The sequence below is a fragment of the Camelus bactrianus genome, chromosome 15 (assembly GCF_048773025.1).
Source record: "Camelus bactrianus isolate YW-2024 breed Bactrian camel chromosome 15, ASM4877302v1, whole genome shotgun sequence".
In the NCBI taxonomy this organism is placed as follows: Eukaryota; Metazoa; Chordata; class Mammalia; order Artiodactyla; family Camelidae; genus Camelus; species Camelus bactrianus.
In genome coordinates this window covers 62,370,292-62,394,091 of record NC_133553.1, presented here as the reverse complement: position 1 = coordinate 62,394,091, position 23,800 = coordinate 62,370,292, and the positions used below count along the sequence as shown (strand labels likewise).

Sequence of the window (23,800 nt, the reverse complement as noted above, 5' to 3'; positions counted from 1 at the left end):
TTTGTTAAGGGGAGTCGTGGGTCATTTAATTACAAGGAGGATGGAATTTTGTTTCTATTTATCAGATCTCCAGTTTTCCTGTTTGCAAATCAGGCTACTCTTCCACTGCAGGGGCACAGTGACTATTCTGTGTGAGCTATGTTTTTAAGTTTAGACCTTAAAAAAAAATGGCCCCATATGGTTTTTATTCAATTACACTAAAACATTTAAAATATTATTTGTATTCTTTAAAGTATGAGAAGACAGATGAGACATTTATAGGCTTTTACGAATATATATTTCTCCTTAGACATGAGAAATGGCTAGTTGCTAAAGGTTTATGAAAAGAAACTTCAAAAGACTTCAGTTTGCTGGCTAGCTTTATAACCCAGTTTTCAAAGCATCCCCAGGTACCTCTCGCACCACCATGTTTCACTGCATCCTTCAGCTACATGTGGACATAGGGCTGTCACCTGAAACTTGCCATGTGCCGCAGACAACATTAACTCCCCATCCAAATGCATCACTAATGTTTTCTCTGTTCAGAGATTTCTTTTCCCCCCCAAGCAAAAACCAGGATTGTCCTCTTTTTATTTCTAATTTTTTTTTTCAACCTCTCTGGCCAGCCCTGGCAGGTGCCGTTGGTCATTGGCCAAAAATCAGCAAATGGTGCCTCCTCATTCAGCTCACGTTTTCTCTTAGGTGAAATGCAGAGTCTCAGGTCAGCCATTCGTACTTGGTTAAAATCTTCCAGTGGAAAGTAGAAATTCCCCCATTTTACACCAACGACCACCAGCTTTGTTTGGTGTTTATATTTGTTGAGAAATCTCTTTTTAACGGCTCTGGGTAATTCAGGGTCTTGAATTTTAAGTCGGGCTATGATCATCTGTGCTATAGTGACTTTACAATGATGCCAGGCTAGAGGACAATAGTTTTATGGAGGAAGTTAAGGCACCTTTAAATTAGGGTTAAATTACCATATTTAGCAAAATTCCCCCATGCAATATTTGGGACGTACTTTTACTAAAATATTATTGGCTATGTATATGAAATTCAAATTTAACTCAACATCCTGTATTTTATCTGGCAATCCTAGATTAGGACAGAGGAGTGAGGCCATGCAGTGAGAATACAGTCCAATAATAAGACTTCTGTGCTGGGATTTCCTATCAAAAGAACGATCCATTCAGGTTACTTTGAACTGAAGAGAGAAAATCAAATCGATTGCTTTAGATCACGGTCTGAGAGGTCAGGCTCTGTAACAAATAGACGGTGAGGCTGGAGAAGCAGATCGAAATCAGCTGACCAGATCTGACGGTTCTTGTGTGAGGGTGCTCTCAATTACCCATGTGTGTCTATCTTCCTTTATTCTCCCTCAGCTGCCCGTGAAGATGGATGTGGTTTGCTATCTGGTGATGCTAGAGGAAGTTGAGCATTAATGAAGAAAATATGGCTATCTGTCCTGGCTCAGGACCCTCGGCTCTTAATGCTAACCAGCTTCTCTCCTGGTTAGTATTAAGATGGTGTCACGGGCTCTCTTGTGCAGCTGATACTTGATGCACATAACGGTCTTGTTAAACCGTTAAGGAAATAGACATGGACCCACAAATCTGCCACCGTGGTGCCCTGACTCCCTGCTTCAGATCGCCATGCTCCTGGAGAAGGGTGGGACACTGGGCTGGAATCCAGGAGACTGGGGGCACATGGGCACCCAGCTTCCCAGTCTGTTTTTCAGTTTGCTTGCTCTTCAATTAGAGTAATAATAACCCATGTCCTTTCCATGTAAAAGGGTGGATGTAATCACCAAACAGGCCAATGAAAGTGCGAGTCTCCTGAAACAGACAGAATACCAGATAAACGCAAGAGAATGCTTTCTCCCTTTGCTAGTTTCTGCCGCCCTTCTCTTATTGGTGGGATGGCCACATGTCCTGGTTTGCCAAGGACAGTCCAGATTTACGCCTGTTGTCCCAGTTTAATTATTAATAGCACCTCCTTCACTCACACACGTGGAAGATGCATTATGATGTTACTTGAGTTATGGTAAACTTCTTCGTGAATATCAACCGAGGATATATTTGACAACAGAGACAGAATAATAAAAGCTAAGACTTGATCATTTTGACTTGCAAAGTGGCCAGGGTGAGCCCCTGTCTTCTGATCCTGAGGCCAGGGCTCTGTTGCTACACCCAGTCTTCCTGTGTAACTTTAAAGCAGGCCTGAGACCCAGGGGCAGAGGGGGAGGGTACCACTGTTGTCCCATTATGCCTAACAATTTGGGGCAGGGCGAACCTGGCACTTCAGTGTGATCCTCCTGCTATAGCTGGTCCCCTTCAATTCTAGATGAGGGGGAAGCAGTAGGAGCAAGGAGGAGCGAGCTCTCGGGGGCATGATTATTGACAGGGATGTAATAACATGGATATTAACCAATAGCAGTCAAAACAATGATGAATCCTAGTGTTTCAGAGGGAGGTTAGTTTGGGATTAAACAAGGACCATAGGATGTCAGTGAGTGGGAGGTGCCACAGCACGTCTCGGAGTTTTCTAACTTCTGAAAGTGCACGGTGACATTCCAGGACTTGAGAATGGAAAACCCATCGTCTTGCTCAGCTGAGCTGGACACTTGGTTGTCCGTTCTGAAGATCTCTAAGGAAGCAAAATTCTAACAGCTTCTTTTTCTTCTTTTTTTTTTTTTTAATTTTTTTCAGCTAGATTTAGCATCCTCAAACACTAAAATAATTGGTGCTCAGTAATGAAGACCGTGAGTTCACATGGGAGAGAGAACGAGATTTTGCGGAAGTGACAAATGGAGTCATGGGTCCAGGGAACAGGCAAGGAGGGTTTGGACATTGATCTTACACAGCCGGACTGCAGTGTTGCTCTGGAGGGGACATTGGTATGTGGAACAAGTACCACGGGGCCCTCGAGCCAAACTCTTCCAGCTGAATAGATGAGCTAATTCTGCGATATCAGCCGGTAGATGTCTCTGTCCGTTACATCCCTTCCGATCATTACCTTGGCCATTAGACAGTTCTGCTACATTACTCGACTGCACTGCTGAGGGAGAGCCGACAGTATTAAAACGACTCCACTGCTTTTATGAACTAGCTCTGGGAGACCCGAGTCCATTTCCATTACTGAGATGTGTTGAGTGCCTAACCAAATGCTTTTGGAAGCAGATAATTAGGCATTGCAGGCTGTGATTGCTTAAAGATACACAACAAGGTTGCAGACTTCAGCCGTGGCTCTGTGAAATGTCTCGTCGTGTGAAGATCCTGCCTACTTTCCAAAGTGCCCCCGGGGTTATTTCAGCTGGGAGTTTGGAAAGAGGCCAAACTGTCTTTCTGGAGAGGTCGTGGCAACGTTTTACATTCAAGCAGTCCTTGAGAGGCAACCGGTGAGCAGTTCTGAGAAATTCCAGCTGCACACCCACCCTGCCCCGGGAAAAAAAAAAAAAAAATCACACCTCCTTCATGTCCAAGAAATCAGGGTGTTGCTTTTGAAATTTTAACCTTCTTGTTCTTAAAATGCCAGTGCCAACATACGCAGTTTGTATGTGCTGATATAAAGCATAGTTGAAATCTGAAAGCATTTAAGGGTTAAATAACCCAAGACCAGTATCTGGAATAAATTACTGAAAATGCTGGTGTAAAGGAAACACATTTACGGCACCTTAAGGCTCCAAAGAGAGCCTTAAAGAGAAAAGAGACTTTTCCAGGTGAAATACACTGATGGCCCGGCATAGATAAACGGGAAGTCTATGAGAAGTCCTTTTCCGGACCTTCCCAGGTTGTCAGAAGTAAAGATGGGATGGTTACTGACCCCCACCCCTGAGTGATATCACAGACAGTGTCCACGCAACCTGCATCAAGACTTCCAGAGGATGCTAACTCTGGGGTGGCCTTAGGAGGAAGTTACTCTGAGGTGTACCCGTATTGCAACAGGAAGGCTGTCTCTGGGAGACAGTTTTCCGGAGCTGATTTCTAGATCTGTGTCAGCCAACAAGCAGCTAGAATCTTGATATTCCAAGTGTGGACAGTGGACCAGCCCCATCAGCCCCAAAGCAAGGTGCTTTAGAGGTTCAAACTCTCAGACTTCCCCCCAGACCTAGTGAGTCAGTCTACTTTTTCATGAGATCCTCGGATAATCTGTTTGCACATTCCAGTTTGCAACCTGTTGGGCTCAATCCAAATGCTTTGAGGACAGAAGTCATGTCATCTAGTCATTCTTTTATTCATTTATGTATTTAATGAGTGTTCATTGAATGTCTACTTTGTGCTAGGCATGAGGCTAAGCCCTGGGGAGACAGGGCTTAAAGAAAGAAAGACAGGATTCCTGCCATTCCCGAATTTTATTGTTTTTATATTTATTTTGAAAACAGACATATTTTGCTTCTTACAAACCATCGCTGTGTGAAGTACTTCACACCCATCAACTCATTGAAAGCTCTAACAATTCTGTGAGGCAGGTGCTATCATTTTTGACATTTTAGAGATTAGGGAATGGAGGCACAGAGAGGTTAATTAATTTTCCCAAGGTCACACAGCTTGGAAGTGGCAGAGCCAGAAGTTGAATCCAGAGAGTCTGGCTTCAGAGTCCAGGCTCTTAACTATTATGTTATGCTAACAGTAACAAATCAACTATTTACAACCTCTGATTTTGCTTTTAAAGAAATAAACAGAATGCTAGTGATAGTTCAAAACTTGGGTCAGGGAAGATGTTTGTGAGGAAATGATATTTAAACTGAGACCTGTAGCAGGGGAAGGACTGAGTCATGGGACGGGGGGAGCAAATTCAAAGAAGGAATAGCAAGGGTAAATGACCAGAAGTAGAAAGGATGTGGTCCGTTCAGAGAACTGCCTGAGATGATCATGACGGGAACATGCAGGCGGTGGGGAAAGACATTAGAGGTGAGACTGGGGAATTGAAAGAGTAGATCCCATGCAGAGGTAAGAAGGGTAGATGATGGAGGCGTTGGAAGACAAGGAAGGAGTTGGAATGTTATTCCACACGACCCGGCTGGCCACTAAGAATTTAACTAGGAGAAGGTGGTGATCTGACTGCCCATCTGAGTGCTGAGAAGGGTGTGCCCTGGAGGGAGCAAGTGAGGAAGCAAGCAGGAGCCATCCAAGATGCAAGAAGCCATCCAGAGTCCATCTTAGTGGTCCAGTTGAGAGATGGCAGTGCTAATGGGCATGGAGAGGAGGGCATAGTTCTGCAGGGGAGCAGAATATGCCACCTCAAATACACCTCTGTGGCACAAAATTGTTTTTTGAGCTGATTATTTTTGAGAAACAGCAGGCACAGGAGAAGCTCTGAAAACAAGTAGAAGTTACCCTTCTGTAAGGGAAATTTCCACTTATAAAGGAAATCTCCATTTCTAAAAGTGTCTCCCACTCAGTACCAAGAAGAGAATGATGACTTAAATCACTAGAAATGCTTATCACTAGTACCTACTTAAATCTGCATAAGGTCCATACCCTTGTTTACTATGCTTTTTCTGGTAACCTCTCATGTAATTGGCTGTCCCCTCCCCAACATCTTTCTTTTGTCTTGGGCTGAAGATCGTGTTTAAGGTGGTGGCATGGACCATCTTGGGGAGTTTATTCATTTTTTCTGGCTATCTTTCATGTATACATGAGATATACAGGTTAACAAACTTCTGTTTGTTGGTACCTTGCTCATCTTTTATTATGGGGGATCTTAACCAAGAACTCAAAAGGGTGGAGGGAAAATTACTTTTTACTCCCCTACAGATTCAAGATCTGATTTGGAGACAGGACCAAAAGGAAGGGTTCCTCGGACACATGCATGTGTGTACTGTTAAAAGATCATCTGAAGCATACTCATTTCTTCACGAGTTTGAGCAAAAATTTACTTGAATCAGGCAGCACTAAGCTGGAAGTGATAAACAGTGCTCCACTGATAAGAGCTGGGGAGAGACTTTTACAAACAAAATGTGGAAACAAAGCAAGAAAATTATTGGTTGGCTGTAACTTAAAGCCTAGTTGGCTGTTTGTGGTTGGTGGTCCTTAGGTTTTGATTTCAAAACCTTGGGATATTTACAGGCTTAGAATCTGCATAGGCTGCCCTGGCATGAGAGCCCCCTCAGTCTGATAGCCTCCTGGTTAGATTACTGTTAACAGTACATGTGTGGACACGTGGGTCAGTGTGTGTGCTTGTGTGTGCTTCTGAGGGGCAGTGTCAGTAAAAGGGAGGAACTGAATTATGCCAGGGTTTCCAATTTGAGCACATTGGATCCTGCTGTTTTCTGTGATAGGAAAAACTGAGGATGGACAGGTTTGGGTGGGCAGGACTCACATACCCTTCTTAGGATACATTCAATTTGAGATGCTTATAGAATTTCCAAGTGGGGATATCAGACAGGCATCTATGTCCTTCCAGCAGTCAATTCTTGATCTGGAACACGGCAAGTACTTCATCAGTATCTGTTGAATGAATTTCAGAGAAGAAGACCTGGGGATGTATTATTATGTTCCTGGTACCCTCCAGATGATCAGCAAATACTTACTGAATAAATATGTAAATATTTAAAGGCATAGAAAATTTACTCGTCATGTCTGAATTTTTAAAGGAAAACCAAGAATTATCGAAAATTGGAACTTTGGTATGAAAAGAGAGAGAACTCCCTAGGTGTTTACCACTGCTTGAAAGGTGCTCCAGCAGAGATGAAAGTTTCACTTTTCTAGTTGGGAATGTTATAAACATGTAAACCGCCACGTCCGCCACAAACAGACCTCAAATTATGGAATGGCACCACATTAATTTAAATTATTTTTATTTTATTTATTTACTTATTTAAAATTAAAAAAAGAAATTTTTAATGGAGGTACTGGAGATTGAACCCAGATCCTTGCACATGCTAAGTATGAGCTCTACCACTGAGCCATCCCCACCCCTCACATTAATTTAATTTACACTAAGGTATACATGACAAACACCGAGACCTTCTTGAAGGTAGATTTCTGTAGGCAGTGGAAGAGAAGATGACGCAAAAGAGTGAGTGCCTTGCAAGCGTGTTTTATGTAGCAGAGCATCTGCAGCAGCCAGCACAAGTGCTCAATGAACGCTGTTCTGAACGAGATGTCTAAAATGAATTTTGCTCAGGGCCAGTACTGTTCCATTACAGTACATTTTGTGACCTCAAATTCTTTAGAGAATGTGAACATTGAAAGTATTCACCTCCTACAACCACATCATGTACCCTCCATGCTTTGTGGTCTTAGGTTTAGTGACTTCATACATATCAGGGTCACAGAATTACTCACGACACTGAGATGTGCAGAAAAAGTATAGTTTCCCAAACAACTCAATCAAAAATGGGCAGAGACCTAAGCAAACATTTCTCTAGTGAAGACAAGAGGCACATGAAACAATGCTCAATGCTGCTAATTATCAGAGAAATGCAAATCAAAACTACAATGAGATGTCACCTCATACCAGTCAGAATGGCCATCATTAAAGGGTCCACAAATGATAAATGCTGGAAAGGGAGTGGAGAAAAGGGGACCCTCCTACGCTGTTGGTGGGAATGTAGTTTGGTGCAGCCACTATGGAAAACAGTATGGAGATTCCTTAAGAAACTGAAAACAGACTTACTGTATGATCCAGACATCCCACTTCTGGGCATATATCCAGAGAAAACTCCAATTTGAAAAGACACCCCAATGTTCATAGAAGTATTATTGACAGTAGCTAAGACATGGAAGCAACATAAATGTCCATAAATGTCCAACGACAAATGAATAGATAAAGAAGGTGTGGTTGGTACACACACACACACACACACACACACACACACACACACACACACACAATGGAATACTACTCAGCCATAAAAAAGAATAATGCCATTTCGAGCAACATGGATGGACCTGGAGATTGTCATACTAAGTGAAATAAGCCAGACAGGGAAAGAAAATACCATATGACATCACTTATGTGTAGAATCTTAGAAAATGACACAAATGAACTCATTTACAAAACTGAAACAGATGCACAGACATAGAAGAAGAACTTATGGTTATGGGGAGGAAAAGGGAGGGTGAAGGGATAAATTGGGAGTTCGAGATTTGCAGATACTAACTACTATATATAAAATAGATAAACAACAAAGTCCTACTGAATAGCACAGGGAACTATATTCAATACCTTGTAATAGCTTTAATGAAAAAGAATATGAAAAGGAATATGTTTATATATATAACTGAATCACTATGCTGTACATGAGAAATTCACACAATACAAATCAATTATACTTCAATACAAAAAACATTTTTTTTTAAGTATAGTTTCCAAGTTTGTAGGCTGGTTCACAACTTAGTTCACTAGGGTAAATTATCTCTTTGAGTTATTATTCAGATTCCTCCCTACACCGCATCCTCTCTTAAAATGGTATCAGAGTAGAGGAGGAAGATCTTCATCGTTTCAGGTGGAGGAAGTGGTCAGGCCGTGATCCCCTGTGGGTGAGTGCTGACTGGTGTCCCCTGAGAGCTGGTGCCTCCGCTGGGCATTCTGCAGCTGGTAAATTTGTGGTCAGTTTCATAGCTCCATCGTGGTCGAGGGGCCCCCTGATTCTCCCTGTTTCTGTAGCTCACTCTGAGTTTCTGTCAAGTCCTCCAAAGGGATCCTGGACAAGCCATCCACCGCAGATGTTGCCTCCTACAAAGGCTCCTTGGGACTACATTCAAAGTCCTGCCTCCTTCCCCAGCTCCATGCTCTCTCTTCTTCAGACCTCCGAGGGGAAAGAGTTTTCCCCTTGCTGTCTTGCTCTTTTCTGTCAAAGTGGCCCCCATCTTCTCTATTTCGGTGAGTCTGAAACGGAGAAGGAGTCCAAGGCATATGGAGACACACATTGGAAAGTCTTTCAAAAAATACACTGCTCATAAGTATCTGGAGTCCAAGAGTGCTGACGAGAGGCTCTGGGTGGTGTGAAATAAGGCCGGTTATGTCTCAAGATATTCTTGATGACAAAGTGCATCCGTGCAAAAGCAAAAAAAAAAAAAAAAAAAAAAAAAGGAAAAAATTGGCCCCTGGAACAAGAATATCACATCTCTTTGTTCTTTTGTTGCCATATTTTCTTCAATAGCAAATAAAAGTCTCCTTCCCCAGTAACACCCAGCAGAGCCTTTAAGGGAACGAAATCGATGCCATTGAGCGAGTACCTCGGAGTCTGCTGGGTGTCCTGCACTCTGCTTTGTGCTTTAGAGGAGAAAGAAGAAAAAAGGCACGTTGCTTGTCCACAAAGAGGCTTCAAACTTCTTGGGCAGGCTTGAGCCACACTTAGGAAGCAGTTGATGTGTAAGACCAGGTCGGGTGGAGTTTTTTGGGGGGAAGTGCGTGGGATAGACCTTGGAGGCTGGAAGAGAGATGAACTGGGAGAACCACTCTGGGCTTGGAGATTTCTAGATGCGATGGTCCATACGTAGTAAGGATGGCAGTGTTGTGGAAGGGGAGAGGGATGCGGAAGGGAGAGAGTAGAAGGGAGGGGTGCCGAAGGGAAGGTGTGGAAGGTAGGAAGGGACGAGGAGCAGCAAGAACCAAGGCTTTCATATATAACTGAATAGAATCGCGCAGCCACGTGGCAGCCACTAGACGTATGTGCTTACCGAGTACTTAAATTTGTGGCTCGTTTAAATCAAACTGTCCTGAAACTACAAAATACCTACCAGATTTTGAAGTCTTACTATGAAAAAAGGTAAAATAGCTCTTTAGTCATTTAAAAAATATTGATCCCATGTTGAAACGATCATATTGAAGATACATGAAACTGCGCTGTAAAAATGAATTTTCCTGTTTTTTTTTTTTAAGTGGCTACTAGAAAGTTAAAAATCCCACTTGTGGCTTGCATTAGGTTTCTGTCAGACAGCACTGGGAGAGAGAAGGAGGTCCGGGAAGAGATCACATAGCTGAAGAACCGGGTGTAAAGACAGTAAGACTCTGCTTCTTAAGGAGGACTTTGTTTTTTTTTTTTTTTTTTTTTTGATGTAAACAAACAAAAAAAATCCCAAAACTCCTACAGGAAAGTCATTGCCCATTTAATACTAAAAGCAAGCAAACATTCAGTAATATTTCTAAATGAACCCTTCCTCTATGGGTTTCATACAAACTCTAGTAGTTTTATATATACGTATATATGTATAAAATAAGACAGTTATGGGTAAGGCAACCTTGGTGTATTGGAATCTGTGTCCTCTCGCACTGACTTAGGTCCCCTTGTGTCTGCATCTGGGTGGCACTCATGGTGCAGGTGGCAAGGGAAACCGGCTACACTGGGGAGAGTCTGGATTGTCAGCCATCGGAGTCGGGACCTTACTTCCTAGGCAACAGGGCATCTTAAATACCGTACACTTTCCCACCCTTCCCTTAGATTGTTTAACCAGAACGGCCTTTTGGGGAGCTCTGGTCTTGCTGACTGTCACTGTTCCTGCAGTTTGGCTACTGTGGGAAGTGCCCTTGATCTCCGAAGGAGGAAACTGAAGGGGATTCTAAAAGACAGGGTCGATCCTTTCCAACCTCTTTTAGAATGACTGTCGTATCTGGTCAGGTCTGCAGGCTGGGCTGACAGCTCCAGAAATGCTTTTATCCTGTCGCCAGGTACGCTGTTGCCCTCTTGTCTTCTAGGTCTGTTGAAATCTCTTTCCCTACCAGGATGAAATGCCTGACTTCCGTTTTCAATGGCCAGCCCTTTCCTGAAAGATTCCAAGCACCCGATGTCCCTGTCAGACGGAAGATAACCGTGACCCCCTTGTCTGAATCCTGCCCCCTCTAGAGGCTGTTTCCTGGGAAGCAGGTCTGTGTGAGGCCACCTTCGTGGTAGCAAAAGACACGCCATTTCAGGGTGTCACCTGAGGTTGGTGATCATTATAGTCAATGCGGCCCATACGAGAGGGGTTAAAAGGAGACATTATAAACTCGGGTAACCTTGCTACTGTTTAGGACACAAAGATTTACTTTCTGGATTCCGCCAGTCTTTCTCGGGAGATTTCGTCCTGTAAGTCTCGCTGACAGATTTATCCTGGGCCCCTGTCATCGGTGGCTGTTTTCTCACTAAGCAGGTGGAAGGCAAAAGCCAGGGAGGTAGCTGCCAGCGGAGAGGTCGTTTGTGAATTGGCCCTGTGAAGTGGACATAAATTCTACGTATTCTGCAAGGCCTTAGCTGCTGCTCCTGCCTCGTCCTAGATTTTTCAGTGATGGTATTCGCTGTTGGCGTTAGCATTATTGTCTGCAGAGGTAATTGGAGAGCTAGGCCTTGCCAGGGGGGACGGAGACCCGGGCTATCACAATTCCTCTCATGGGAGGGGCGGGGAGGAGGGAGGGTTCAGTTACAGCCACCGAAACAGGCCAGGCAAAATCCCGTGACCCCGGGCTTCCGGACAGCATTTCCAGGAACACTTTAAAATGATATATAAAAATAGATTAAAAAACAAGTTTTATCTGTACAGCACAGAGAACTATATTCAATATTTTGTAATAACCTTTCATGAAAAAGAAAATGAAAATGAATATATGAACATACATGCATGACTGGGATATTGTGCTGTACACCAGAAACTGACACACTGTAACTGACTGTACTTCAGTAAAGTAAAAATTAAAAATTTAAGCCCATAATTCACATTAGAGCTATATCTCTGTGGTTATTAAGTTCTATAAGTTTATTTGTTTAATAAAGTAATAAAAAAAAAAAAGATATGGCTGCCTGCTGCCCCCCTCATCCCGCCTTCATCACCATCCACGGCCAAGGGAAAGATGCCTGTTCGACTTTGTTTCCGCCTCAGCAGCAATGATTTTGTAGGAAGGGAGTGAAAAGATCAAGGCAGAAAGGGGAGAAATGGTAGAAAAATCATAGAACTTGAGTCCTCAAGAGACTTTTGAAGATATCAGTTCCAGTGTTTTTTTTCTAGCCTTTCTTTGGCCATGGAATCCTTTGTTCAAACAAAATTGTTAGAGTTAACATTTGTTTTGCTCGTAGTGTAAACTGGGGAGTGACCTAAAGGTTTTACACGTGTGACCTCAGTCTTCACAAAGACTCCAATGGTAGGCAGTGTGATGGTCTGTATTTTCCAGGCAAAGGAACCAAGGTGGAAACATTAAAGGACGTGTGGGAAGCCACACAGCTAGGAAGAGCTGGCACTGGGACGAGACCCTGGCAACCGGTGTCCGAGCTGGTGAGACACAAACTGGACATGGTGGGAGGGCCTCCATGTCACCTCTGCGCCCCGGGAGGTTTGTGCTGGGGGCAGGATGCAGGGTATAAAATGAACAGAAAATCAAGGGGCTGCTCTGGTTGAAACTGGGGTGGGGTGCAGCCCAGTCCTGACCGTTCACCTCTTACCCCCTCACCCCAGGACCCTTTAGGGGAGCAGCCTCCTGATCCAGTCAAGTTCCCTCATGTTCTTGGCTGATGAAACTGAGAAGCTATGTTTGAAGGTGCCGGGCCTTGCCCAGGGTCACATGGCCCGTTAGTACCAGAGCCCCGCCATCTTGATTCCCAGGCCACTGCCAACCAGAAACCCCCAACCAGCAACCCCCAGGCCCCTGACAGCACCTGAGGTCCTGTTATATATGAGTTCCTCAAAGCTAAGAAGTGGCTGAGTAGGCCAAGCCCGAAGAATAACTAGAATGTCCTACGGAAAGACATGATTTTGGTACCACTGGGAGGTGGCACCAACTCTTCCACGTCCCTGCCAAGAGCTGATGCCACAGTTGTTGAGGCCAAAGCCTGATCTCCCCAAACCATGCCCGCAAAATGCCTGAGGCTCTATTCTTAGAATTTCTCACCCGGTCTCAGTTGTGACCGAGGCAGCGCCCCTCAGGGTCTCCCTGCCTCCTGACACTTTGATGTCTGGTTTCTTTTGCTTTGCTGTGCTAGGAGCCCTTCTCTAGAGCTAGTCCATACTTTTTTATTCTTTCAAGCATATTTTTTTCCTTTTTTTAAAATTGAGATATAGTCGATTTACAATGTTGTGTTAATTTCTGGTGTACAGCAGAGTGATTTGCAGGTACTAACTACTAAATATGACATAGACAAACAACAAGTTCCTCCTGTATATCCCAGTTCAGACGGTTTCAAAGGGTAATTCACTGCCACTGTCTTCCTCCTCTTTCTGGGCTCCCTCCTTCTCAAAGAAAGGGGCTTGACAGTTTTTAATTCAAACTCCCCGAAGGGACTTAAATCTACCCTGAGGTTACAAAGATGCAAGCAGTCCTTCTGAAACTCGGCCTTAGTTACTTATTCAGGTGCCCACGATGCCTGCCCAAAGGGCTCATGTCTGAACAAATCCTTCCTGGTCTGGGGAAGCGGGGTGAAAGGGCCCGTTAGGTACAGAGGGTGGAGGTCCCACTTGGAAACGTACCTGGGTTGCGGAGGATGGCTAATGTTCCTTTGTAGCCCCATGCTGTTTCCAGACACTGGATGCTGTCTTCCCTAAGGCTGGGTCCGAGGATACAGAAGAAAGGACTGGATGGCTTTATATCTTTGGAAGGAAGAATTCTTCTTTTCCCCAAAACTTTCAAAACTTCTTCCTTGCAACCTGGGCCAATTTCCCGGGTAGGTGACCTGGGCACCCAGCTCTTACTTGAGTTAATGCTCCACTGTCGCCATCTTGAATTCTTCATAGTTTTTGAACATGAGGCCTGGCATTTTCATTTTGTACCAGAGCTTGCAAATCATGTTGCCTGTCTGACCTGCAAACTTTGGGATAAATGTGCTGGTGGTGAAGATGGGGTAGGAAAGGTATGTCTGTAAGGGAGTTAGGACTCATTCTGGCTTGCAGCCTTTTTTATAAAAACCTGTTCTGGCATAAGAATATATGTTTAATTCAGAATTTTTTAAAAAGTCTGTTTTATCTGAGAAGCATGTGGTTACACTGAATTTAGCATCTCACCTTTGTGGGTTAAAAGACTAGTCATTTCTCAGTGCCTTGTGCTATTTTTGGCTGATGGATCCCAAGACTCCAGCGTATGACCTTTTCCAGGCAGCGTTTGCCTTGCTGGCAGTGAGGTTGTCACAGGTCATGGCCCAAATGCTTTATCTGTTGTTTTCCTCTTGGGTACAGAATGAGACTTCCTAATGAAGTAAGGACTTTCAGTATTGCTTATCATCTTTCTAGTTGATAATAATTAAAATAAATCATCAAATTACTTCTAGAAATTTCAGGTCATTACATTCAGAAGACCCTGTGTTATTTTTCAAGGTGAATGTTGAAAAATGCCAACATCATAACAAATTAGTTTAATCCTTAGGAAAGTCATAATAAAATATATATTGAGCATTTGAAAGAAAGACATTAGAAGGTAAATGTTTCATAACGGAATTATGATTATTAGCGAGATTATCAACTTCAGGTTTAAGATATTATAATGAAGAAAAATAACAATAAAACAAGAGAAGAATGTAAGTAGCTGAGTTTAAAAAAAAAAAGGATAATGTAATTGTTAATCTCGTTTGTCAGGGAATGTCAAAGGCCAGAAGTGCATTTTATTCTGTAAGTTAGAGTGAGGCAGGGGCCAGTTCAGCCCTGTCATCCGGTTCTGTAGCTCTGTTGTTGTTTGTAAATATATATGAACACTGGGCATGGCCGGGTGGCTTTGACCGGTCGCCTGCTCTCTGCCTTCTCTGGGAAGCATATCAAAATACTGACCCTCATTTTGAGATGGGTTGGGGGGTGGTCTTTATGCTTTCTTCAGCACAGACGTTGAAAACTCAAGTAATTTCAAGGGGCCAAGCAGGCAACTGTCATGGGTGTGTGTCTGGGTGGGGACGGGGGTGAACAAGAGAGCCATGTGCAGTCTCAGGAGGGCAGCCTGACCCGACAGTTGATGACAGTGGGCCGGAAGGAATATGGTCAGAAGATGTGATTTTTCAAAAAGCATAGGTCATCTTCACTGGGAGATTTGGAACGTTGGCTAGTGAATAAAAACTTAAAAAATTCCACTGTCCAAAAGGCAAACAAGCATCTTTGGCTGGACGTTGCGATGGATCACCCATCTTCAGCCGGTACCCTGTGTTCTTGCGTGAGCTGGGGTGTGGGTCGGAGTGGTGGGGGGCAAGGGGGACGTCTTAGGGACATTGTTTCCAGAATCAATTTATTTTCATAAGTGAGTAAACAGATTCCTCTTTCATTAGGTTGTGGGGCAAACCCTTTTCTTGTTCTAATTTAGTTGATGTTAGTTTCACAGCGTTCCTTCTTCACAGACTCCACTTGCCTAACTATAAAATAGCTGTGAAAACCTCCCAACTTTTACTTCCCATTGAAGATTAGAAATTAGAGGAGTCAGTACAGACACTTCCTTTTTTTTTTTTTTTTTTGATGGAAATGTAGTTGATTTACAGTGTCGTGTTAATTTCTGGTGTACAGCGTAGTGATTCAGTTATATGTAGATATATCTATTTTTTCATATTCTTTTCCATTAAAGGTGATTATAAGCCATTGAATATAGTTCCCCGTGCTATACAGTAGGACCTTGTTTATCTATTTTGTGTATAGTAGTTTGTATCTGTTGATCCCTAACTCCTAATTTATCCCTCCAGACATTTCTGACTGAGCAGTGTGCAAGGAACAGGACCACACGGGGAAGAGGGAAAAACATAACCTTCTGGCTCTTATTCGACTTGAACAACATGAAAGATATGCATACCATTCTGACACATGTTATGGACTGAGCATATTTTAATGGGGAAATGACTTAAGTGGCCCCATCATTCTTCACCGTCAACCCTGATATTTTGGGAAATCAAATGATTGACTTCTTAGGATTTATGAACTGTTCTCCTTGTTGGTGAGCTGGTTAGATTAAGCTAGGGATTTTTGATCAAGTTAGTCAACGAAACATCTTATAAAACACTTATCATTTATCTGTATATGGGAACTTTTACACTCCTATGTAAAATTTACAGTTGTCGAAATTAAATTTTATAAAGTCAAAGAACTTGAATATTAGGCCAACCTGTGTCTCCCACTAGCGATGTTCATAGATTATCCATCTTTATCTCAAGGGAGCCAGAACTGGTTTATTTTGATAGAAATGTAAGTTGGGTGTGTGTGTGTGTGTGTGTGTGTGTGTGTGTCCCTTCCCCAAAAGCAGTTTTGATGTTTACAGACACAATGCTGTGGCCAAATTTCACTGCAAGACACACACTTTCAGGGATGCTAAGTTCTTGTGATTATCCTTAAATTTCTCTCTTCCTCCTGGGCTTGCTGATTTGGTTGCATGCCTGGCTCTTCTTCTCTCTCAGCAGCTTAGTGACTTGTCTCCTAGGACTCTCTTTAAAGCCAAGTGTAAATCTGCTAATGATTCGCTTAGTTCTCTCTAATTTTCCCCTTTCAAACTTCCCTTCTGAGCCATCAGAAGCCTTCTTCCCAAAATATTTCTTTCTCCTTTTTCCTTTGGATGATTCCTCCTTAACCCTATATTTCAGATCCTTTTTGCATTTCTTACTGTATAGTTTACTCTCCCGTCTTCAACCCCACCCTGTTGCATCAGTTTTTTTTTTTTTTTGCTCTTGATTAAAAATTTTCTTATTGTAGTATGGTTTACAATGTTGTGTTAATTTCTGGTGTACAGCATAGCAATTCAGCCATATATATATATATATATATATATATATATATATATTCCTTTTCATGTTCTTTTTCATTATAGGCTATTACAAGATATTGAATATAGTTCCCTGTGCTCTACAGTAGGACTTTGTTGTTTATCTATTCTGTATATAGTAGTCTGTATCTGCTAATCCCAAATTCCTGATTTTCCCTAATTTATCTATTTTATACATAGTAGTGTGTATTTACAAATCCCAAACTCCCAGGTAATCCCTCCACCCCTCCCTTCCCCCATAACCACAAGTTTGTTTTCTATGTCTGTGAGTCTGTTTCTGTTTTGTAAAAAGTTCATTGGTCTCATTTTTATAGATTCCACATATTAATGATATCATATGGTACTTTTCTTTCTCTGTCTGGCTTATTTCACTTAGTATGACAATCTCCAGGTCCATCCACATTGCTGCAAATGGCATTATTTTATTCTTTTTTATGACTGAGTAGTATTCCATTGTGTATATATATATATATATATATATATATATATATATATATACCACAACTTCTCTATCTAGTCATCTGTTGATGGACATTTAGGTTGCTTCCATGTCTTGGCTATTGTAAATAGTGCTGCTATGAACATTGGGGTGTATGTATCTTTTTGCATTAGCATTTTCTCTGGATATATGCCCAGGAGTAGAATTGCTGAATCATAGGGTAAGTCTATTTTCAGTCTTTTTAAGGGATCATCATACTGTTGAATTCTCAGATCTTTTTCTTGTTTCCAACCCATTTTTCTTCCTCCTTCAGCCAATGCTTTTTCTCTTGGTTCTATCCTCTCCCCTGAGAAATGAACTCACAATTTCCCTCTCATCAACCCTCTCACTCTTTGCCTCTCCCCTCTTTGCTTTCTTCTAACCTTCTTACTTTCTCAGCTATTTACAAAAGGCACTTAAGGCAGATTGAGTGAAGTTAAAGGAATAAATGGAAAAGTGAGACATGAAGAGAATTGGAATAGAAAATGGGACGTAAATGAGAAGTGAGGTTAATACATAACCTCAGCCATGGGGCGAAATCTGCAGAGACTCCCTGCTTTGTCCTCTTGCTCATCTGGGTGATCTTTCTCCCTGGAAGCACGTCAGAGAAGACTTCCCGGAGCCCGAGGGTCAAAAGGCACCGTGATCACTTAGTCAACAGTTTGTTGGTGCCACAGCTAAAGGCCGGGGTGAGAACAGCTGGCCTTTGGAAGGTATCCAAATACCAGCCATTTTATTACTGACAGCAGCCCTTACTGACAACTGCTTCTCCAGGGGAAAATGCCAGTCATGGAGAAGGGGTTGAGTGTCACCTCTCGTCTGCATTTAGGGCTCATCACATGCTCACCCAAGAATGGACCGTGGATCATCCCCCGTTGCTATCAGGTCACCTCCACGGGACTACACTTGCCTTTCCCTTTCTAGTTTTGCGAAAGCCCCTGAGAAGGTTCCAGAGACCCCCTCCCACCATTTCCCTTCCTTCAGGTTCTGGGCTGGAGGCCATTCCTGCCTCGGGAGTTTTCTTGATGGCTGTTTTTTCAATTGAGCTTGATTTCCTTAAACATGTCTCCTTCCTCCTGGAAATTTATGCCTGTTTCTGACATCTGCCCCGTCCTCTGTGAACACTCAGGCAGAGAATTCATTTAATTTTTTTTTTTTTTGCCTCTTCTGGCAGTAAATTTCCTTTGCCATTTCTCTGACCTCTTGTTCCTTGGGTACTTAAAAATGCCTTATTTGTTTCAACCGCTTATGTAATATATCTTGCGTTCATTCTGCACTGTTGCTTGTCTTATGGTGTCTTACACAGCCCTGGTTTTCCTCCGTAATATTCAAGGACTCCTTTGCCTGTATTTTATACCTTGCTAAATGCCCCTTCTTTGCCTTTGAATGAGCATCGCAACCCCAGCTTCCTGTCCCCTCACCCCCTCCCTCTCCATTGATTTCGTATTTATGACCATACATTTCTTATTGGCTGGTGATCACCTAAGTTGCAGTTCCATTTTTTTTCTTCCCTCTTCCATCCTATTGCTTTATCCCACTGTTACACTTGCCATAATTTTTCAGCCACCTAAGACTCTTCTGACTTGAGATGATTTGCTGCTGCCTCCATGGCAGGGCTGGTATGACACAGAAACCCAGCCCACCCATCTCTTCTTTCTTTCTTATCGCAATAAACAGCCAAGCGAATTCAAGTTCCTATCCATTGTATAAGAAATCACTCTCCCACCATATGGGATAACTTACGGCTGCAAATAAAAATTCCCCAATGTTTTGCTCCTCACAAGTTTTCACTTCCCCGGCACAGCTTGGGAAGTCCAAGATGTTAAAATCCCTAGGGAGAGCATATTTTCATGAAAATTTACTTTCTACTTCTTGAATGTTTCTTCTACTCACAGGACTTGACTTTTCAATCACATTATAGAGCGTCACGACTTTTCTTCTATCCCAACTCTGACCTCTGCCAGTGCTTCTTTTTTAAGGAAGGCGATTTTGAGTTGTTGAGCTAGTTTGTTTTCCTCAATTCATGGGCTAGAGGAGTTACCCTAGTGTCAGCATAGGCTTTAAGCTCTTTTTCTTGCTAACCTGTGAATAAAAGCTCACATCCAAACAAAAGGGCGCATCTCATGTAAGTGGATTCTGTTTCTGGGGTCTTGTGTAAGTGTGTTCAGGTCTACTTTTCTGCACCATTTATAACTGGATACTTGGCATTGCTTCAAACCCAGTCACTCATAGACAAAGCCAGGGCATTGTGAGCAGTTGTGGCAGCCACATGGGCTCCCACAGGACCTGATTCTCTCTCTAGAGATGTTAGAGGACTGCTTTGGAATTCAAAACAGGCACTAAATACACTTTGGTGTGGTGTATGTTATGGAGATAACTTCTCTGATTGATTGATTGATTGATTGATTGATTGATTGACTCATTCATTCATTTTTCATTCCAGAGACTTTCTGAGGATAGGAGCAAAGCTGGCCCTTTAATTGCTGTGACCCAGTCCATGTTCACACAGTTCGGTAGAACCAGTTTTCCCGAGGTCACAGTCCATGCCTGTTTATTAATTCTTGACTTCATTACTGTTGACTGGGGGGTTTCCTGTGTAACTGTTAAAGCATCCATTGCTTGTGGAAAGGAGTCAGCGGGCATGGGTTATTCTCTAGGCTCCCTCCTAGGTCACCCTGGGGTAAAGGACTTAACTCTTAGTGTCTCTGTTTCAGTTTATATACCTTGAGGGCAATGTTTTTCATCTTCTTTCTGCCTCCCAATGATGCTGTGAGGGTGAGATGACATGGGCCTAGGAAGCAAGAGACGGTTAACCCTACTGGTTCAGCAGATTTGCATTTATGATGTTAGATTTTACAGCCTTGCCTGGTAGATTTCCAATCACCAGTTCTTTCCTTTGAAAGCTATACTCTCTAAAGTCCTCTGGAATTCCTGGCACACGATACCAAAGATGATAGCTTTTGACCTGTCCTAATATCTTTATAGAGTGTTCTAGAAGCCAGGGACTTTTGATGACCATCACGTCCATTTTTTTCTGTCTCAAATACACACCTCCAGGTGATCAACTTTGAAATATGATGCCAAATCAGTTATTACCCTTTAAAGTTTATCTTGGATATATGCAGTGCTATGCTATTACTGTCAATTCTTGGATCATCTTCTCAAAGATAGCTATGTGTTGTAGCACACTGTTAGGGATTTGGGGAAATTTTTCCTTTCCTCTTTCCAGAAAATCAGTAAACAACTTTCCCATGTTCACGGTAGTTCCTGATTTTTTCCTGTACAGGGAAAACATTTTACTCCACAGTTAAATATAGGCTTGGCATCAAAATAGCCCTCAGAGGAGTAATATAGATTTACATTTAAACCAAGGTTTAAACTTGACTGATTCTGGACTCTTGCCTGGGCAGATTTGGCTCCGTGGTGGAGAAACATCCTGGGTTCCTAAAAGGTGGGAGTGAGACCTGGAAACAGACTCCGTCACCCTCACAATTCTGCTTTGGCGTTTTCTTAGTCCCTCTTATCACTTGATCTCGGCTACTTTTTTTTTTTTTTTAGCTGATTTACAATACTATAAGTTTCAGGTGTACAACATCATAATTCACAGTCTGTTAAGATTATACAGGATCTCAGCTACTTTTGAGAAGCCTTGATGTGCTTTGCTGATTCCTTGATTGTTCAGAATCCATGATATTATATTTTTTGACAAAAGTGGAGAAGAGATCCACAATGCAGACTGGTAGAGATGGGGCCAATGTTATGGGAGAATCATCAGACAATAACCCAGGCTTCCCCACTCCACTCAGCCAGGAGGGGGTCAGAGGACCCTGTTTCTCCAGTGGCTTCTGTCCCTGCCATTCAGCACAGGAGTTCCAGGTAGGGCAGATGCTTCTGGCGGGGGGGGGGGGGGGGTCAACAATCTCCCTTCTTACCTCTAAAGATGTGCTGTTTTGTTTTGTTTTTATTGGTTAGCCATTGCCTCCATACAGTCAGAAAACCACCACAATAATGGCATAGAAAATGAAACATTTATTTCTTGCTTATTGTGTTGATTGGCTGGTCCAGGCTCTTGTTGATCCAGGCTCAGTGGGGCCCGGCTTAATCTGTTGCTGGGTTCAGGTCTGCTTCACATGTCTCCTGTCATTCTGGGATCTGCAGCTCCAGGAAGCTGTTCTTACGGCCGCACATAAGAGGGCAAGCCTGCTGAGCAAGCCCATTTCTGGTTGTTCTAGCAAACTCCAGGAAGCCAGAGCAAGTCACAAGACCACGTTCAAAGTCAAGGGGTGGGAAGGAGAACCTTGTCAACCAGGAGGCTGTGTTGGAGCTGTGACTATTTAATACTATGGCTGGGGCCAATAATTAAATATACCCCAGACTCTAATCAAATAACATTAAAACTACTGGACATCTGCAAATACTAAGACATTTAAAAGGCAGTTGAACTTTTAAAGGGTAAATATTCATATGAATAACATACATTTATTTTTATGGTTAAATTATAAAATGATAGAATATTTTATATTAAATATTCCTTCATATTGGATCTTATTTGGGGTCTTAGACCAAATGCAGAATGTATGTTTGCGTGCATGTGTTTTTAACCATTTATTGAGCTTGTACTGATGCAGGAAAACGGATGTGGGGTGTGAGGAGGGCCGTGTCCCAGGTCTCGGTTGAGCCCCTGGGACGTGCCCCTCCAAGTGTGGGTCCTTGGCTTTGCGAGGGAAAGAATTCAAGTGCGAGCCACCACTGAGTAAAAGTAGATTTATTTAGAGAGACACATACTGCGTAGGGTGTAAGGCAAGAGAAAGGCAAGGAAACAGGTGTGGGAATTGGGTGCTCAGGTTAAAGTAAAAGTAGGTCCACACTCCGTAGACAGAGTGCAGGCCGTCTCCAAAGAGGAGGGAGAAAAAAGGCCACTAGGCGTGGTGTTGTAATGTTTTATGGGCTCAGTAGCTTCACACGCCTACAGGTGGGACCATTCCAGCTGCCCTGGGGAAGGGGCTGGGATTCCCAGGAATTGGGCTACCGCCCATTCTTTGGCCTTTTGCAGTCAGCCTTGGGGCTGTCATGGTGCCGGCGGCATGTTATTGATCACGCTGTTACAATGAGCATCTAATGAAGCTCAAGGTCTGTTAGAAGTCAAACCCCTTAATCCTCAAGGCCAACTAGGAGGTGAATCTTCCACCATTTTGGTGTTAAATTGCTGTCATTCCTTGAGTGGCTGTGCCCTGCCCCCTTCCATCCTGTCTCAGTACTGTAAGCTAGGCATTGCACTAAGTAACTTTATGTCCATTCTCTTAATTAATCTGTTGCCTTTGCCCATGAAGATGGCATTACTATCCCCTTTTGAGATGTCTGAGCCTGAGAGAGCTGGTGCGACTTAACCAAAGTCACAGAGCTATTCAGAGGCAGAGACAAAAACTTATCTGGTGGCAATCAAAGTGTCTTCTCATGTCTACCGCGCTGTGTCCTGCTCCTCCATCATCTGAAATCAACAGGCTGTGACGTCGATGTTAGTTTCAGTTCACAGATCTGCCGAAAGAGACAGACAAGGAAAGTGAATTGTGCAGCAGACACGGCGCACAAGGTGGGGTGTCAGCACCAGGACTGTCCTGTCCTGCACCCAGCCCCAAGGTGGCGTCAGTGCTGGACTCAGACTGGCTCCTAGGATTTCTTTATTTTTAAACTGCCTGTGCCTGCTCGTGTCCTGTCCCTTCGTACGGCCACCTCTTTCTCTCTGGGTTCTTCAGTCCTCACCTAGAGCTGCCTCTTTATAGAGCTCTTGGGAGGATCATGCTGTGATGAAATCTCCAGGCTCCCTGCCTCTCTGCCAGTTTGGGTTTATTTCTGTTCAGTCACAGATTTGGCCGGCAGGGCTGTTGACAGTTAGATGCTGAATTCATTTCAGGTTGTTCCCCAAGCCCAGCCCACAAAAGGAAACCAAGCAAAGGATACTCTGGCTGTTTTTAGGAGACACATTCTAGATTGCCTGAGAACAGAGAATGCCAGGAGGGGATGGTGACAGCCCAGGCTGATGTGTGTTTACGACAGATTGACATATTTATATGAAATGAATCTCTAGAGCGGTTTTGGAGGGACAGAGAAGTCACAAAAAGCAACTCAGGGGTGTGAATAAATACGGGAAATAGTTTGACTGGCTGTGCTTTGATAGTGGGGATTTTTGGTTTAACCGTGTCTTGATGTGTTAAACCAACTTCATTTATACCCCCTTCTGCATCTCTGCTCCAGAGTTGTCGAAACCAGCGACCAGCCTTAATTTGTTGACTGTTAGAGTGACTTCAATGACAGGGCTCTCCCTGAACACTTTCTTAGTACCTCCCAGGAACGGAGGGCAGGCGGGTCTTCCTTGGCCTTTGCCAAGACAGTATTCAGGACACCGTGTCCCCCCACCCCCCAGTTGGAAACACTCTTCTCTGTTGTTGGAAACCAGAGCCAAAGAGCCAGCCCTGATGCCAGGATTGGGGAGGAGGCGTGTGGGGGGCCACCTCTCCCTCCAGGCATTGATGCCACCGCACCACTGAACTCCAGTGTCACCAGGTTAACAGAGGCTAAAACGAATGGTGACTCGAGACTAGCCTAGTTGTGGATGGGGTGCTGGAAACTGAACCAACTTGTCGCCAAGATTGATGTAAGAGGGAACGAAGTATTCAGTGGGTGAGGGGCTGCAGATGAGGCTTCTTATACTGAAGTTCCAGTTAT

The 23,800-nt window shown here is 43.3% G+C and overlaps 1 long non-coding RNA gene across 1 annotated transcript; it reads left to right on the top strand.

Annotated features, from left to right (window-relative positions):
• Positions 1-348: 348 nt before the first annotated feature.
• Positions 349-3,607, top strand: LOC141573411 (uncharacterized). The gene is made up of 2 exons (XR_012499103.1): positions 349-1,487; positions 2,685-3,607. It is a non-coding gene; the product is annotated as an uncharacterized LOC141573411 (long non-coding RNA).
• The last annotated feature ends 20,193 nt before the right edge of the window (positions 3,608-23,800 follow it).